This window comes from Leucopleurus acutus, assembly GCF_964270905.1.
Source record: "Leucopleurus acutus genome assembly, chromosome: 6".
NCBI lineage: Eukaryota > Metazoa > Chordata > Mammalia > Artiodactyla > Delphinidae > Leucopleurus > Leucopleurus acutus.
In genome coordinates, this window is record NC_139149.1 from 67,544,731 (window position 1) to 67,562,214 (window position 17,484).

The following is a 17,484-nucleotide window of genomic DNA, read 5'->3' on the forward strand; positions in this document are numbered from 1 at the left end:
CATGGGAAAGGTAAAGTGTTTTCTAGTTTCTAACCAGTGAAACTGAACAACAGGCAGATAAAGTCTGGGAAGTTGTTCAACTGAACTAATTTGTTTTAAACACCTGATGTTAAATATTTGATTAAAATTTTCCTTACCAACACTCAGTTTGGAATACAGAAAATGTTCATTTCAGAACATCTCAGACACTAAAGGTACTTGCATATTGTAACTAGATTGGTGTATACAGAAAAAAGGTATTTTTAGACTATGTTAGAGCTAAACTGTTGGCAACTGGGGGTTCTGTAAATTCATGTGAAGGTGGCATGGCTTATAAAATGAGGGCACTGGGAAAAAGAATTACACTTGCTTTCTGGTTCTAGCTTTGCCAATAACTAGGTTTGGTGAGCTTGGGCAGGTAATTTGACCTCCTTTGGCGTTAAATTTTTCTCACGGTAAATGAAGGACTGGGCTCTGATTTCTAAGGTCAATTAAAGCTATGAAATCATGTGATTTTTCTAGGAGTTTCTTTCAAAATACACACTGCCTTTTTAAAAAAATATCTTTATTGGAGTATAATTGCTTTACAAGGGTGTGCTAGTTTCTGCTGTATAACAAAATGAATCAGCTATACATATACATATATCCCCATATCTCCTCCCTCTTGCATCTCCCTCCCACCCTCCCTATCCCACTCCTCTAGGTGGACACAAAGCACCGAGCTGATCTCCCTGTGCTATGCGGCTCCTTCCCACTAGCTATCTATTTTACATTTGGTAGTGTATATAAGTCCATGCCACTCTCTCACTTCGTCCCAGCTTACGCTTCCACCTCCCTGTGTCCTCAAGTCCATTCTCTACGTCTGCATCTTTATTCCTGTCCTGCCCCTAGGTTCTTCAGAACATTTTTTTTGTTTTTAGATTCCATATATTTGTGTTAGCATACGGTATTTGTTTTCCTCTTTCTGACTTACTTCACTCTGTATGAAAGTCTCTAGTTCCATCCACCTCATTATAAATAACTCAATTTCGTTTCTTTTTATGGCTGAGTAATATTCCATTGTATATATGTGCCACATCTTCTTTATCCATTCATCTGTCGATGGACACTTAGGTTGCTTCCATGTCCTGGCTATTGTAAATAGAGCTGCAATGAACATTGTGGTACATGACTCTTTTTGAATTATGGTTTTCTCAGGGTGTATGCCCAGTAGTGGGATTGCTGGGTCATATGGTAGTTCTACTTTTAGTTTTTTAAGGAACCTCCATACTGTTCTCCATAGTGGCTGTATCAATTTATATTCCCACCAACAATGCAAGAGGGTTCCCTTTTCTCCACACCCTCTCCAGCATTTACTGTTTGTAGATTTTTTGATGATGTCCATTCTGGCTGGTGTGAGATGACATCTCACTGTAGTTTTGATTTGCATTTCTCTAATGATTAGTGATGTTGAGCATCCCTTCATGTGTTTGTTGGTATAAAATACACATTGCCTTTTTACTGGACCTATCCTAAAGGTATTACTGGACCTTATCCAATCATAGCTTTGGCAAACAATACGGCCACTGAAAAGCTACTTGCGTCACTTGATTTTATTTTTTCAAACTCAAACAATACCTGGCAAATAAAGAAAGGTTCCTGAATTGTGATTGGCACAATGATACATGGTCAGCTGCACTGAGAATTTAAGCAAACTATATATATCATCAGGGTGCAGAATGAAGGTGAGGGCTGATCTGCAATTACCTGCATTTGTGAATCAAACCAACGTTATAATTGTGGGTGTGGAACAAATGCCAAAAGCCCAACTGTGTCACACACTTTCTTTATGCCTATATCCAGTGTTGTTTTTAGCACCAGTTTCCATCCTCTCCTACTCACTGGCTTTTCCACTAGAATGCACACACAGCAATTTTTTCTAGCCCTCCTCCTCCCAGATCTTCTATCGCAGCAGTCACCAACCTTTTTGGCACCAGGGACCAGTTTCGTGGAAGACAATTTTTCCACGGACAGGTTGGGGCGGGGGATGGTTTCGGGATGATTCCAGTGCATTACATTTATTGTGCACTTTATTTCTATTATTATTACATTGTAATATATAATGAAATAATTACACAACTCACCATTATGCAGAATCAGTGGGAGCCCTGAGCTTGTTTTCACTTGCCACTCACTGATAGGGTTTGTTTTTTTTAAAAAATATTTATTTATTTGGTTGCTTGGGGTCTTAGTTGCGGCAGGCAGCCTCCTTAGTTGTGGCATGTGAACTCCTAGTTGCAGCATGCATGTGGGATCTAGTTCCCTGACCAGGGATCAAACCTGGGCCCCCTGCATTGGGAGCGTGGAGTCCACTGTGCCACCAGGGAAGTCCCCTCACTGACAGGGTTTTGATATGAGTCTGCAAGCGATTGATTTATTATGGTCTCTGTGCAGTTAAACCTCTCTGCTAATGATAATCTGTATTTGTAGCTGCTCCCCAGCGCTAGCATCACAGCCTCAGCTCCACCTCAGATCATCAGGCATTAGATTCTCATGAGGAGTGTGCAATCTAGATCCCTCGCATGCACAGTTCACAGTAGGGTCCACACTCCTATGAGAATCTGATGCCACCACTGATCTGACAGGAGGCGGAGCTCAGGCAATAATGCAAGCAATGGGGAGCAGCTGTAAATACAGATGAAGCTTTGCTCGCTCACCAGCGCTCACCTCCTACTGTGCTGCCCATTTCCTAACAGGCCACAGACTGTTATCAGTCCGTGGCCCAGGGATTGGGGAACCCTGTTCTATTGCATTTACCACCATAGTCCACCCTTTATTCTTTGCACCCTCTCATTTCTGTGACACTACCCAACCTTCTTCCTTGGTTCTCACTCTTCTCTCTATACCTTAAATTTGGCTGTAATACAAGATATATTCCTAGACCCTGTGCTCTTCTGTATTGGTTCTCACTCCCTCAGAGTTTTTCTTGACGAATTGTCACTAATATGTGGATAGCTCCAAAGTTGACATCTTTATTTTTGATCACCTTTATACAGTTTAAAAATAACTGCCCACGGCTTCCCTGGTGGCACAGTGGTTGAGAATCTGCCTGCAAATGCAGGGGACACGGGTTCGAGCCCTGGTCTGGGAAGATCCCACATGCCACGGAGCAACTGGGCCCGTGAGCCACAATTACTGAGCCTGCGCGTCTGGAGCCTGTGCTCCGCAACAAGAGAGACCGCGATAGTGAGAGGCCCACGCACTGCGATGAAGAGTGGCCCCCACTTGCCGCAACTAGAGAAAGCCCTCGCACAGAAATGAAGACCCAACACAGCCATAAATAAATAAAAAAAATTAAAAAAAAAAATAACTGCCCACTAGCTATATATTCTTATTCATTCATTCATTCATTCATTCACTAGGCAGAGAACATACTTTGAAAGGACTATTTTAAGGCAAATGGAGCATTTGAGGGATCATTTGTTAAACATGTCATTTCTAGAAAGAAGTGTTATGCTAAGTGTCTCAGTATTTGCTGGATATTCAAAAACCATTGTCAGTTTTCTTATATGACTAAATTAGATGTCCTATTTTTTAAAAAATAATGACTCATGTTTTTTATGATTTGGAAATTACTTAGGAGAAACAGAATTTAAGAATAAGACTTTCAGGGCGGGGGACTTCCCTGGCAGTCCAGTGGTTAAGATTTCGCCTTCCAATGCAGGGGGTGCAGGATCGATCCTGGTCAGGGAACTAGGATCCCACATGCCTCACAGCCAAAACAAACACCACAAGATAAAACAGAAGCAATATTATAACAAATTCAATAAAGACTTTAAAAAATGGTCCAGTTCAAAAAAAAAAATTATTTGAAAAAAAAAAGAATAAGACTTTGGGGTTTTTAGAATATATTAATTTTCAACTCAAAAAGAATCTTATATGTAACATATAAGATGCATATGTAATGCCCTTACATGAAACAGTCTGTAGTTGAATTACTCAACCTCCTCCTCGTCTCCTGTCTAGCACCCTAAACCACTTCCCATACCTGCTGCCCAAATCAGCTCTCCCCATCTCTGTTTATATCATCCTTTCTTTGGTTTTACAACAGAGAAACCCCTTGCTCTTCCTGTTCCGTCTTCCCCTGGATTCCTTTATCCTTTATCAGACAGTGCATGGATTCTTGCCTCATATTCTTTTTCAAAAGCAGCCCTCTGCGTTCTCTCTGCCCCTCCCCAAGTGAGAACACCCTACATCTGCAATATTGCAACTATCTGTTCCCTTGCAGTCTCAATTCTCTTAACTCTCTTCTAAATCCCTCCTGAAACCTGCCAGCTAGATCTTCATAAAGCATTTTATACCATGCTTCTGTATCATCAGTAGCTTTCCAGTGACTATAGGATGAAGTCTAAACACTGCACATTCAAGACCCACCACAACTCTCTGATCCCTTCAAGAAAAGTTGAATTGCTATGTTTTGAAATAGAAGAGGGACTGTTTAGAACTGAGAATTTTAATGTTAAGAGGAGTTTTGATTCTTAGCAGAGTTTGTTTAATCTCTTATCTGTAGATCTGTTGGGAGATAATCTTTTTCTGCAAACAGAAATAAGAACAAACAACTGTGGACGTAGATTTTTAGAAAAAATATATTGACGAAGGGAATAAAGAAGGCTGAAAGCAGAGGGATTTGGCTTCCTGTCTGAGTAAGGTTGGGGCCTCCTAGACACACTAGGATGCTTTGGAAGCCTAGGGAGGTAATATCTCACATGAGAGCATTTAGTACCAAGGTCAGACCAGAAGTGAAGCAAGAATTTGATATGTTTATGTATTAAGGCCTATGAGAAAGACTTACAGGTTAAGGCAAGAATCTGTAATTATTCTAACTATTTAATATTGCTCTTTAAATTGGAATAACATACCTTGAAAACACATTTTAAGAAAGACTTGTCCTTATTACAATAGTTTTTGAATCTATACAATTTACTTTAAATATACTCTAAATAGAAAGCAGAAGTACTGCCTTGTGAGACTTTCTGAAAGCTGAAAATACATGCAGATGAAGATCCTCAAATACAACCCTTATGTTATCTAGTAGAATTGGCAACTCAATCCAGTTACTTGAACCACACTCCAGAAGTTATGAAAGAAAGTGAAATGCAGTACAGAGCTTATAAGTGTTCTGGAGTCAGACAGCCCAGGTTCAAATCCGGGCTATGCCCTTATTAGCCAGGTATTTGTGGGTAAGTTACTTAATCTTTCTAGTGATATGTTTCAGTTGCCTTAACTATAGAATATGAATAATAACACTACCTACCTCATTGGATTGTGCTGAGGAATAAATGAGATGATGCATGTAAAGTGCTTAAAAACGGCACCAAGTACATATTTGAGTACTTATTAAGAATGCTGCAAAGTAGACAGTATTATATCTGTTTTACAGATTATGAAACCAAGTCATAGAGAAATCTCTCTAAACTTGCCTAAAGTAACACTAATTCTAAACTCTACAGCCTCAACAACTCCAAAATCTTAGCTCTTTCTCCATGCTGCCTGCCTCCTTGCTTTTGTATTGCTGGAGGTATGATAATGAATCAGACACTGGCCCTGTCATCAAGAGTGACACTGTTAAAAGGGAGAAAAACAAGAAGTGAATGGACAGTTCTGCACAGGTTCTCCAGGAGCACTGATAAAAGGAAACAACTTAGTCTGGAAGGGCTGGGGATGGCTTCTATAGCAGTTTCCAGCTAAATCAGGTCTTGAAGTGTGGAAGGAATTAGATCATGGGCTTCCATGGGTGGGAGACTGTCCTAAGGAGAGGAAACAGCAAACAAAGGAGTGGAGAGGACTCTCTGCGGGCAAAGGTACAAAAAGGCTATGAGAGAGGACACAAAACATTCAGTATTTACAATAGATCAGCTCAGCTGGAATGTGGAATTTGGGTAGGGCTGGGGCCCGGTTTTAAGGAGAAGAAGTTGAAGCAGTTCTCTTCTACCAGCCATGAAAATAAAAGTCAAGAAGAGGCAGCACAAATGCTTGTACACAATGCACAGGCCCCAAACAATAAGTACCCTTAGATGGGGAGACTGGTACTCATTTACTTTGAGGCATAAGTCAAAATACTTTTAAATATAATGTATGCCTCAGGCCTGGAGAGGTCAGACATGTCTATAGGTAGTGTATATTTTATACACTAACAATGGAGAGAAATCTCCACTTCCCTCTTCCAGGTATTCTTTCTTAAAGACACTTATCTGCATTAGAATTATATGTTAAAACTCCTTTGTTTCTAAAGGAAAAACATCTTCCTGGCTTCTTGTGTGAAAAATACTATCTTTGGTGTTTTAATCTAACCATTCTCACAGCAGTAGATCATCTATAGAACATCTTAATGCCCCATAGATGGGCTACAGAGAAGTGATGGTTTAAGGACCTCTTTAATTATTTTTCTACTTGTTACTTTTATTTTTCTTAACTCTGAAATTGAGCATATTTACATATATTTATGGTATATTTTGAATTAAAAACTTAATATAAACATATTGATATCCTTTACCAATTTTCCTTTAGTTGTGTTGATATTCTTCTTAAGAGTTGTAGAACTTTATTTTTCAATTTTTTTTGAAGTATAGTAACATTGTAAGATTTACAATGTTGCTAGTTTCAGGTGTATAGCGAAGTGAATCAGTATACACATACATATATCCACTTTTTTTGTTTTTAGATTCTTCTCCCATATACACCATTACAGAGTACCGAGTAGAGTTCCCTGCGCTATACGGCAAGTTCTTATTAGTTATCTATTTTATATATAATAGTGTGTATGTCAATCCTAATTTCCCAATTTATCCAACCCCACCTTATGTCCTGGTAACCATAAATTTGTTTTCTACATCTGTGACTCTACTTCTGTTCTGTAAATAAGTTCATTTGTACCCTTTTTTTAGATTCCACATATAAGTGATATCACATGATATTTGTCTTTCTGCATCTGACTTACTTCACTCAGTATGACAATTTCTAGGTCCATCCATGTTGCTGCAAATGGCATTATTTTGTTCTTTTTTATGGCTGAGTAATATTCCATTGTATAAATGTACCACATCTTCTTTATCCATTCCTCTGTTGGACATTTAAGTTGCTTCCATGTCCTGACTGTTGTAAATAGTGCTGCAGTGAATATTGGGGTGCATGTATCTTTTTGAATTATGGTTTTCTCTGGGTGTATGCCCAGGAGTGGGAATGCTGGGTCACATGGTAGTTCTATTTTTAGTTTCTTAAGGAACCTCCATACTGTTCTCCATAGAAGCTGTACCAATTTATATTCCCATCAACAAACAGTGTAAAAGTGTTTCCTTTTTTCCGCACCCTCTCCAGCATCTCTACTGTTTGTAGATTTTTTGACGATGGCCATTCTGACCAGTGTGAGGTGATACCTCATTGTAGTTCTGATTTGCATTTCTCTAATAATTAGTGATGTTGAGCATCTTTTCATGTGCTTTTTGGCCATCTTATGTCTTTGTTGGAGAAATGTCTATTTAGATCTTCTGCCCATTTTTTAATTGGGCTGTTTGTTTATTTGATATTGAGCTGCATGAGCTGTTTGTATATTTTGGAGATTAATCCTTTGTTGGTTGCTTCATTTGCAAATATTTTCTCCCATTCTGAGGGTTGTCTTATTGTATTGTTTATGGTTTTCTTTGCTGTGCAAAAGCTTTTAAATTTAATTAGATCCCATTTGTTTATTTTTGTTTTTATTTTCATTACTCTAGGAGGTGGATTAAAAAAGATCTTGCTGCGATTTATGTCAAAGAATGTCCTACCTGTGTTTTCCTCTAAGAGTTTTATAGTGTCAGGCCTTACATTTAGGTCTTTAATCCATTTTGAGTTTATTTTTGTGTATGGTGTTAGGGAGTGTTCTAATTTCATTCTTTTACATGTAGCTGTCCAGTTTTCCCAGCACCACTTATTGAAGGCCTCTTTAATCTTTACTCCTAACAGTAGATTATCTCAAAATAATAGTGGGTTTTAATAGTGCAAGTTTATTATTAAAACCATTTATTAAGAAGTAATTAAAATCTAAGGTAATTGGGCACCTTAGGAAATTTCAACACAGTACCTTCCTTACTCTGAAAGACAACTTCGTCCATCTAATGCCTCCTTGGATAGTTTGTAGAAAAGTTATTTGCATGGTGCCAGCATATTGAGAAATCATCTATCTTAACACTGTTAATATCAGTGACAGCAGAACTCCTTGTGGTACAGACTTTAATTCATTTAACCAATGAAGTGTGACTAAGTGCTGGGCACTGTGTTAAGCACTAGGAATGTATGTGTGCAAATATAAAATATCCATGATGTAATATGATGAGTACTAATATAGAAGTATGCATCAAATCTATCTTGAGAATCTAGAGAGAACATCCCCAAACCTGGAGAAAATAATAATTAAGCAACTCGTTAATTTTTTCTCTTGTAACTGGACGTGGGAGGGTTGAATCATTTTCTATAGGTCAGAAAAACATCTGATTAGCACTAACTTGTCTAGCGTTTGATCCTAATTCAAATAGTGATGATGTTACTGGAATTGTTAGTTCCCTTATCTTTTAAAATACCCTGGTCTCCCCTATGTGTTCTAAAAATGCAAACTATGTAATATGCACCTGCTTAACTGGAAATGTTTCCTTAGGTTATCTAATATATAACAAAATATTTTTAAAGTCGTCAATCTCTAAAGTATGATAGTATTCCTAAAAACACTTAATGTGGATATCATAATTTATATAATTAAGATTCTTTTGAGACTATGAAAACTGCAAAACATATTTCTTTTCTTTAACATCTTTATTAGAGTCTAATTGCTTTACAATGGTGTGTCAGTTTCTGCTTTACAACAAAGTGAATCAGTTATAATATACATATGTCCCCATATCTCCTCCCTCTTGCATCTCCCTCCCTCCCACCCTCCCTATCAGACCCCTCCAGGTGGTCACAAAGCACCGAGTTGATCTCCCTGTGCTATGCAGCTCCTTCCCACTAGCTATCTATTTTACGTTTGGTGGTGTATATATGTCCATGCCACTCTCTCATTTTGTCCCAGCTTACCCTTCCCCCTCCCCGTATCCTCAAGTCCATTCTCTAGTAGGTCCACATCTTTATTCCCGTCTTGCCCCTAGGTTCTTCTGACCATTTTCTTTTTTTTCTTCTTTTTTTTAAGATTCCATATATATGTGTTAGCATGTGGTATTTTTTTTCTCTTTCTGACTTACTTCACTCTGTATGACAGTCTCTAGCTCCATCCACCTCACTACAAATAACTCAGTTTTGTTTCTTTTTATGGCTGAGTAATATCCCATTGTATGTATCTGCCACATCTTCTTTATCCATTCATCTATTCATGGACATTTAGGTTGCTTCCATGTCCTGGCTATTGTAAATAGAGCTGCAATAAACATGTGGTACATGACTCTTTTGGAATTATGGTTTTCTCAGGGTATATGCCCAGTAGTGGGATTGCTGGGTTGTATGGTAGTTCTATTTTTAGTTTTTTAAGGAACCTCCATACTGTTCTCCATAGTGGCTGTATCAATTTATATTCCCACCAACAGTGAAAGAGGGTTCCCTTTTCTCCAAACCTTCTCCAGCATTTATTGTTTCTAAATTTTTTGATGATGGCCTTTCTCACTGGTATGAGATGATATCTCATTGTAGTTTTGATTTGCATTTCTCTAATGATTAATGATGTTGAGCATTCTTTCATGTGTTTGTTGGCAATCTGTATACCTTCTTTGAAGAAATGTCTATTTAGGTCTTCTGTACATTTTTGGATTGGGTTCTTTGTTTTTTTGATATTGAGCTGCATGAGTTGCTTGTGTTTTGGAGATTAATCCTTCGTCAGTTGCTTCATTTGCAAATATTTTCTCCCATTCTGAGGGCTGTCTTTTCACCTTGTTTATGGTTTCCTGTGCTGTGCAAAAGCTTTGAAGTTTCATTAGGTCCAATTTGTTTATTTTTGTTTTAATTTCCATTTCTCCAGCAGGTGGGTCAAAAAGGATCTTGCTGTGATTTATGTCATAGAGTGTTCTGCCTATGTCTTCCTCTAAGAGTTTGATGGATTCTGGCCTTACATTTAAGTCTTTAATCCATTTTTAGTTTATCTTTGTGTATGGTGTTCGGGAGTGTTCTAATTTCATTCTTTTACATGTAGCTGTCCAGTTTTCACAGCACCATTATTGAAGAGGCTGTCTTTTCTCCACTGTATATTCTTGCCTCCTTTATCAAAGATAAGGTGACCATATGTGTGTGGGTTTATCTCTGGGCTTTCTATACTGTTCCATTGATCTGTATTTCTGTTTTTGTGTCAGTCCCGTACTGTCTTGATTACTGTAGCTTTGTAGTATAGTCTGAAGTCAGAGAGCCTGATTCCTCCAGCTCCGTTTTTCTTTCTCAAGATTGCTTTGGCTATTCAGGGTCTTTTGTGTTTCCATACAAATTGTGAAATTTTTTGTTCTAGTTCTGTGAAAAATGCCAGTGGTAGATTGATAGGGATTGCATTGAATCTGTAGATTGCTTTGGGTAGTAGAGTCATTTTCACAATGTTGATTCTTCCAATCCAAGAACATGGTATATCTCTCCATCTATTTGTATCTTTAATTTCTTTCATCAGTGTCTTATAATTTTCTGCATACAGGTCTTTTGTCTCCTTAGGTAGGTTTATTCCTATTTTATTCTTTTTGTCGCAATGGTAAATGGGAGTGTTTTCTTAATTTCACTTTCAGATTTTTCATCATTAGTGTATAGCAATGCAAGAGATTTCTGTGCATTAATTTTGTATCCTGCTACTTTGCCAAATGCATTGATTAGCTCTAGCGGTTTTCTGGTAGCATCTTTAGGACTCTCTATGTATAGTAGCATGTCATCTGCAAACAGTGACAGCTTTACTTCTTCTTTTCCGATTTGGATTCCTTTTATTTCTTTTTCTTCTCTGATTGCTGTGGCTAAAACTTCTAAAACTATGTTGAATAATAGTGGTGAGAGTGGGCAACCTTGTTTTGTTCCTGATCTTAGTGGAAATGGTTTCAAATTTTCACCATTGAAGACGATGTTGGCTGTGGACTTGTCATATACGGCCTTTATTATGTTGAGGAAAGTTCCCTCTATGCCTACTTTCTGGAGGGTTTTTATCATATATGAGTGTTGAATTCTGTTGAAAGCTTTGTCTGCATCTATTGAGATGATCATGTGGTTTTTCTCCTTCAATTTGTTAATATGGTGTATCATGTTGATTGATTTGCATATATTGAAGAATCCTTGCATTCCTGGGATAAACCCCACTTGATCATAATGTATGATCCTTTTAATGTGCTGTTGGATTCTCTATGCTAGTATTTTGTTGAGGATTTTTGCATCTATGTTCATCAGTGATATTGGCCTGTAGTTTTCGTTCTTTGTGACATCTTTGTCTGGTTTTGGTATCAGAGTGATGGTGGCCTCGTAGAATGAGTTTGGGAGTTTTCCTCCCTCTGGTATATTTTGGAAGAGTTTGAGAAGGATAGATGTTAGCTCTTCTGTAAATGTTTGATAGAATTCGCCTGTGAAGCCATCTGGTCCTGGGCTTTTGTTTGTTGGAAGATTTTTAATCACAATTTCAATTTCAGTGCTTGTGATCAGTCTGTTCATATTTTCTATTTCTTCCTGGTTCAGTCTTGGAAGGTTGTGCATTGCTAAGAATTTGTCCATTTCTTCCAGGTTGTCCATTTTATTGGCATAGAGTTGCTTGTAGTAATCTCTCATGATCCTTTGTATTTCTGCAGTGTCAGTTGTTACTTCTCCTTTTTCATTTCTAATTCTACTGATTTGAGTCTTCTCCCTTTTTTTCTTGATAAGTATGGCTAATGGTTTATCAATTTTATCTTCTCAAAGAACCAGCTTTTAGTTTTATTGATCTTTGCTATCATTTTCTTCATTTCTTTTTCATTTATTTCTGATCTGATCTTTATGATTTCTTTCCTTCTGCTAGTTTTGGGGGTTTTTTTGTTCTTTTTTCTCTAATTGCTTTAGGTGTAAAGTTTGGTTGTTTATTTGAGATGTTTCTTGTTTCTTAAAGTAGGCTTGTATAGCTATAAACTTCCCTCTTAGAACTGCTTTTGCTGCATCCCATACGTTTTGGGTCGTTGTGTTTTCATTGTCATTTGTTTCTATGTAGTTTTTGATTTCTTCTTTGATTTCTTCAGTGATCTCTTGGTTATTAAGTAATGTGTTGTTTAGCCTTCGTGTGTTTGTATTTCTTACAGATTTTTTCCTGTAATTGATTCTAGTCTCCTAGTGTTGTGGTCGGAAAAGATACTTGATACAATTTCAATTTTCTTAAATTTACCAAGGCTTGATTTGTGACCCAAGATATGATCTATCCTGGAGAATGTTCCATGAGCACTTGAGAAGAATATGTATTCTGTTGTTTTTGGATGGAATGTTCTATAAATATCAATTAACTCCACCTTGTTTAATGTATCATTTAAAGCTTGTGTTTCCTTATTTATTTTCATTTTGGATGATCTGTCCATTGGTGAAAGTGGGGTGTTAAAGTCCCTTACTATGATTGTGTTACTGTCTATTTCCCCTTTTATGGCTGTTAGTGTTTGCCTTATGTATTGAGGTGCTCCTATGTTGGGTGCATAAATATTGATAATTGTTTTATCTTCTTCTTGGATTGATCCCTTGGATTGATCATTATAGTGTCCTTCTTTGTCTCTTGTAATAGTCTTTGTTTTAAAGTGTATTTTGTCATATATCAGAATTGCTACTCCAGCTTTCTTTTGATTTCCATTTGCATGGAATATCTTTTTCCATCCTCTCACTTTCAGTGTGTATGTGTCCCTAGGTCTGAAGTGGGTCTCTTGTAGACAGCATATATACAGGTCTTATTTTTGTATCCATTCAGCCAGTCTGTGTCTTTTGGTTGGAGCATTTAATCAATTTACACTTAAGGTAATTATCGATATGTATGTTCTGTTTCCCATTTTCTTAATTGTTTTGGGTTTATTATTGTAGGTCTTTTCCTTCTCTTGTGTTTTCTGCCTAGAGAAGTTCCTTTAGCATTTTTTGTAAAGCTGTTTTGGTGGTGCTGAATTCTCTTAGCTTTTGCTTGTCTGTAAAGTTTTTAATTTCTCCATTAAATCTGAATGAGATCCTTGCTGGGTAGAGTAATCTTGCTTGTTGCTTTTTCCCTTTCATCACTTTAAATATGTCCTGCCACTCCCTTCTGGCTTGCAGAGTTTCTGCTGAAGGATCAGCTGTTAACCTTATGGGGATTCCCTTGTGTGTCACTTGTTTTTCCCTTGCTGCTTTTAATATTTGTTTTTTGTATTTAATTTTTGATAGTTTGATTAATATGTGTCTTGGTGTGTTTCTCCTTGGATTTATCCTGTATAGGATTCTCTGTGCTTCCTGGAGTTGATTAACTATTTCCTTTCCCATATTAGGGAAGTTTTCAACTATAATCTCTTCAAATATTTTCTCAGTCCCTTTCTTTTTCTCTTCTTCTTCTGGGACCCCTACAATTCGAATGTTGGTGTGTTTAATGTTGTCCCAGAGGTCTCTTAGACTGTCCTCAATTCTTTTCATTCTTTTTTCTTTATTCTGCTCTGCAGTAGTAATTTCCACTATTTTATCTTCCAGGTCACTTATCCATTCTTCTGCCTCAGTTATTTTGCTATTGATCCCTTCTAGAGAATTTTTAATTTCATTTATTGTGTGGTTCATCTCTGTTTGTTTGCTCTTTAGTTCTTTTAGGTCCTTGTTAAACGTTTCTTGTATTTTGTCCCTTCTACTTCCAAGATTTTGGATCATCTTTACTATCATTATTCTGAATTCTTTTTCAGGTAGACTGCCTATTTCCTCTTCATTCGTTTGGTCTGGTGGTTTTTACCTTGCTCCTTCATCTGCTGTGTGTTTCTCTGTCTTCTCATTTTGCTTAACTTACTGTGTTTGGTGTCTCCTTTTCACAGGCTGCAGGTTCATAGTTTCCATTGTTTTTGGTGTCCTTCCCCAGTAGCTAGGGTTGGCTCAGTGGGCTGTGTAGGCTTCCTGGTGGAGGGGACTAGTGCCTGTGTTCTGGTGGATGAGGCAGATCTTGTCCTTCTGGTGGGCAGGTCCACGTCTGGTGGTGTGTTTTGGGATGTTTGTGGCCTTATTATGTTTTTAGGCAGCCTCTGTGCTAATGGATGGGGTTGTGTTCCTGTCCTGCTAGTTGTTTGGCATAGGGTGTCCAGAACTGTAGCTTGCTGGTCGTTGAGTGGTGCTGGGTCTTGGCATTGAGATGGAGATCTCTGGAAGATTTTCACCATTTGATATTACGTGGAGCTGGGAGGTCTCTTGTGGACCAGTGTCCTGAACTTGGGTCTCCCAACTTAGTGGCACAGCCCTGATGCTTTGCTGGAGCACCAAGAGCCTGTCCTCCACACAGCTCAGAATAAAAGGGAGAAAAAAAAGAAAGAAGATAAAATAAAATAAAGTAAAATAAAATAGTTATGAAAATAAAAAATAATTATTAAGAAAAAAAAGGTTTTTAAGTAATTAAAAAAAAATGGAGAGAACCCTAGGACAAATGGTAAAAGCAAAGCTATACAGACAAAATCACACAGAGAAGCATACACATACACACTCACAAAAAGAGAAAAAGGGGGAAAAATATATATATATCGTTGCTTCCAACGTCCACCTCCTCAATTTAGGATGATTCGTTGTCTATTCAGATATTCCAGAGACGCAGGGTACATCAAGTTGATTATGGAGATTTAATCCGCTGCTCCTGAAGCTGCTGGGATAGATTTCCCTTTCTCTTTGTTCGCACAGGTCCCGGAGTTCAGCTTTGGATTTGGACCCGCCTCTGTGTGTAGGTCGCCTGAGGGCATCTGTTCTTCGCTCAGACAGTATGGGGTTAAAGGAGCAGCTGATTCAGGGTCTCTGGCTCACTCAGGCCGGGGGGAGGGAGGGGTACGGATGTGGGTCGAGATTGCGGCGGCAGAGGCCAGCGTGACATTTCACCAGCCTGAGGTGCGCCTTGTGTTCTCCCGGGGAAAGTTGTCCCTGGATCACGGGACCCTGGCAGTGGCGGGCTGCACAGGTTCCCGGGAGAGGAGGTGTGGAGAGTGACCTGTGCTTGCACACAGGCTTCTTGGTGGCTGCAGCAGCAGTCTTAGCGTCTCATGCCCGTCTCTGGGGTCCGTGCTGGTAGCCGCCGCTCGGGCCTGTCTTTGGAGCTCCTTTAAGCAGCGCTCTTAATCCCCTGTCCTCGCACACCAGGAAACAAAGAGGCAAGAAAAAGTCTCTTGCCTCTTCAGCAGCTCCAGACTTTTTCCTGGACTGGACTCTCTCCCAGGTAGCCGAGGCGCACTAGCCCCTTTTAGGCTCTGTTCACTCAGGCAACCCCAGTACTCTCCCTGGGATCCGACCTCCGAAGCCGGAGCCTCAGCTCCCAGCCCCGACCCGTCCCGGCGGGTGAGCAGACACACCTCTCGGGCTGGTGAGTGCTGGTCGGCTCCGATCCTCTGTGCGGGAATCTCTCCGCTGTGCCCTCCACACCCCTGTTGCTGCGCTTTCCTCCGTGGCTCTGAAACTTCCCCCACCTCTGCCACCCACAGTCTCCACCTGCGAAGGGGCTTCCTAGTTTGTGGAAACCTTTCCTCCTTCACAGCTCCCTCCCACTGGTGCAGGTCCTGTCCCTATTCTTTGTCTCTGTTTTTTCTTTTTTCTTTTGCCCTCCCCAAGTACGGGGGAGTTTCTTGCGTTTTGGGACGTCTGAGGTCTTCTGCCAGTGTTCAGTAGGTGTTCTGTAGGAGTTGTTCCCCATATAGATGTATTTCTGATGTATTTGTGGGGAGGAAGGTGATCTCCACGTCTTACTCTTCCGCCATCTTGAAGCTCCTCAAAACATATTTCTCTAAAACTCTGAAGCAATTTTTTTGTTGCCTTTGAAGCAGAAACATTTTCATGTAATAAATCTGTGAGCTATTTGTCATTGTAATCTGAATTCTTTAATCTATTATGGATAATTTATTATGGATAAATCACAATTTTTAATCTGAAGAGTCTAAACGTTCAAATAATTTAAAGGAATGTCTTTGTCTAGCCTGTGTCAGAACTTATATTTCCCACTTCACTGGAGAATTTCAGATTTAATACTTCCTCTGCTTTTCCATGTGAGGGTGATATCAGCTTCGCTTGTCAACAGTGCTGTTACTGTTCTTTAGCTCATTTCTTTTTATCCTAATTTCCTCATTCCCAGTAATCATATGGCAGTGATACCAATTTTAATATATTAATGGGATTTATATTTCATTTAAAAAAATTAGTGCCTTCCTATTTTTTTCTTTTTGGCGGTACGTGGGCCGCTCACTGTTGTGGCCTCTCCCGTTGCGGACCACAGGCTCCGGACGCACAGGCTCATCGGCCATGGCTCACGGGCCCAGCCGCTCCGCAGCATGCGGGATCTTCCTGGACCGGGGCACGAACCCGTGTCCCCTGCATCAGCAGGTGGACTCTCAACCACTGCACCACTAGGGAAGCCCAGTGCCTTCCTATTTTTTAGGTGTAGAAGAAGAGAAAATATATAGTGCTGGTTCCATGTATTTGAAATACAGTGCCCAAATATACCAAATTAGTTTCAAACAAAATTCCTATTTTGAATTAACTATAGAATTAACTATAATAGAGAATTATTAGAATTCTCTATTAACTATAGAATTAACTATAATAGAGGATCATAGACATTTCCAAATCTCCCCAACTGTTAGAAACATGAAATAATTCTTGCCGACTATATTAGAAAAGGCATCCTGATCAGTTTGCAGGTAGATAATGCCCATTTAACATATGAATATTTGAACATTTCCTGTTTATAATCATAATGCCTTTCACTTATAGATGGAAATGCTTCTAGTTTTTTTTCACCCCCCAGATTTATTGAGATATAATTGACATATAACATTGTATAAGTTTAAAGTGTACAACATGTTGATTTGGTACTTTGAGTATATTGCAAAATAATTACCACCCATAGTGTTAGCTAACACCTCTATCATGTCACATAATTACCATTTTTTTTGTGGTAAGTACATTTAAGATCTACTTAATTACTAACTTGCAAATATATAGTACAGCATTATTAACTATAATCACCATTCTATATATTAGGTCCCCAGAACTTATTCATCTTTAACTAGACGTTTGTATCCTTTGATCAATATGTCTAGTTTTTTTTTTTTTTTTTTTTTTTTTTTTTTTTTTTTTTTTAACATCTTTATTGAGGTATAATTGCTTTACAATGGTGTGTTAGTTTCTGCTTTATAACAAAGTGAATCAGTCATACATAAACATATGTTCCCATATGTCTTCCCTGTTGCGTCTCCCTCCCTCCCACCCTCCCTATCCCACCCCTCCAGGCTGTCACAAAGCACCGAGCCAATATCCCTGTGCCATGCGGCTGCTTCCCACTAGCTATCTACCTTACTACGTTTGTTAGTGTGTATA

At 38.8% G+C, this 17,484-nt stretch overlaps 1 long non-coding RNA gene across 1 annotated transcript in view; it reads right to left on the minus strand.

Annotated features, from left to right (window-relative positions):
- Nucleotides 1-17,204: 17,204 nt before the first annotated feature.
- The window catches only part of LOC309963243, a 244,831-nt gene continuing 244,551 nt past the window's right edge, over nucleotides 17,205-17,484 (minus strand). Inside the window, exon 2 of the long non-coding RNA XR_014326287.1 lies at nucleotides 17,205-17,359. This is a non-coding gene — a long non-coding RNA (uncharacterized lncRNA). The remainder of the gene's footprint in view (nucleotides 17,360-17,484) is intronic.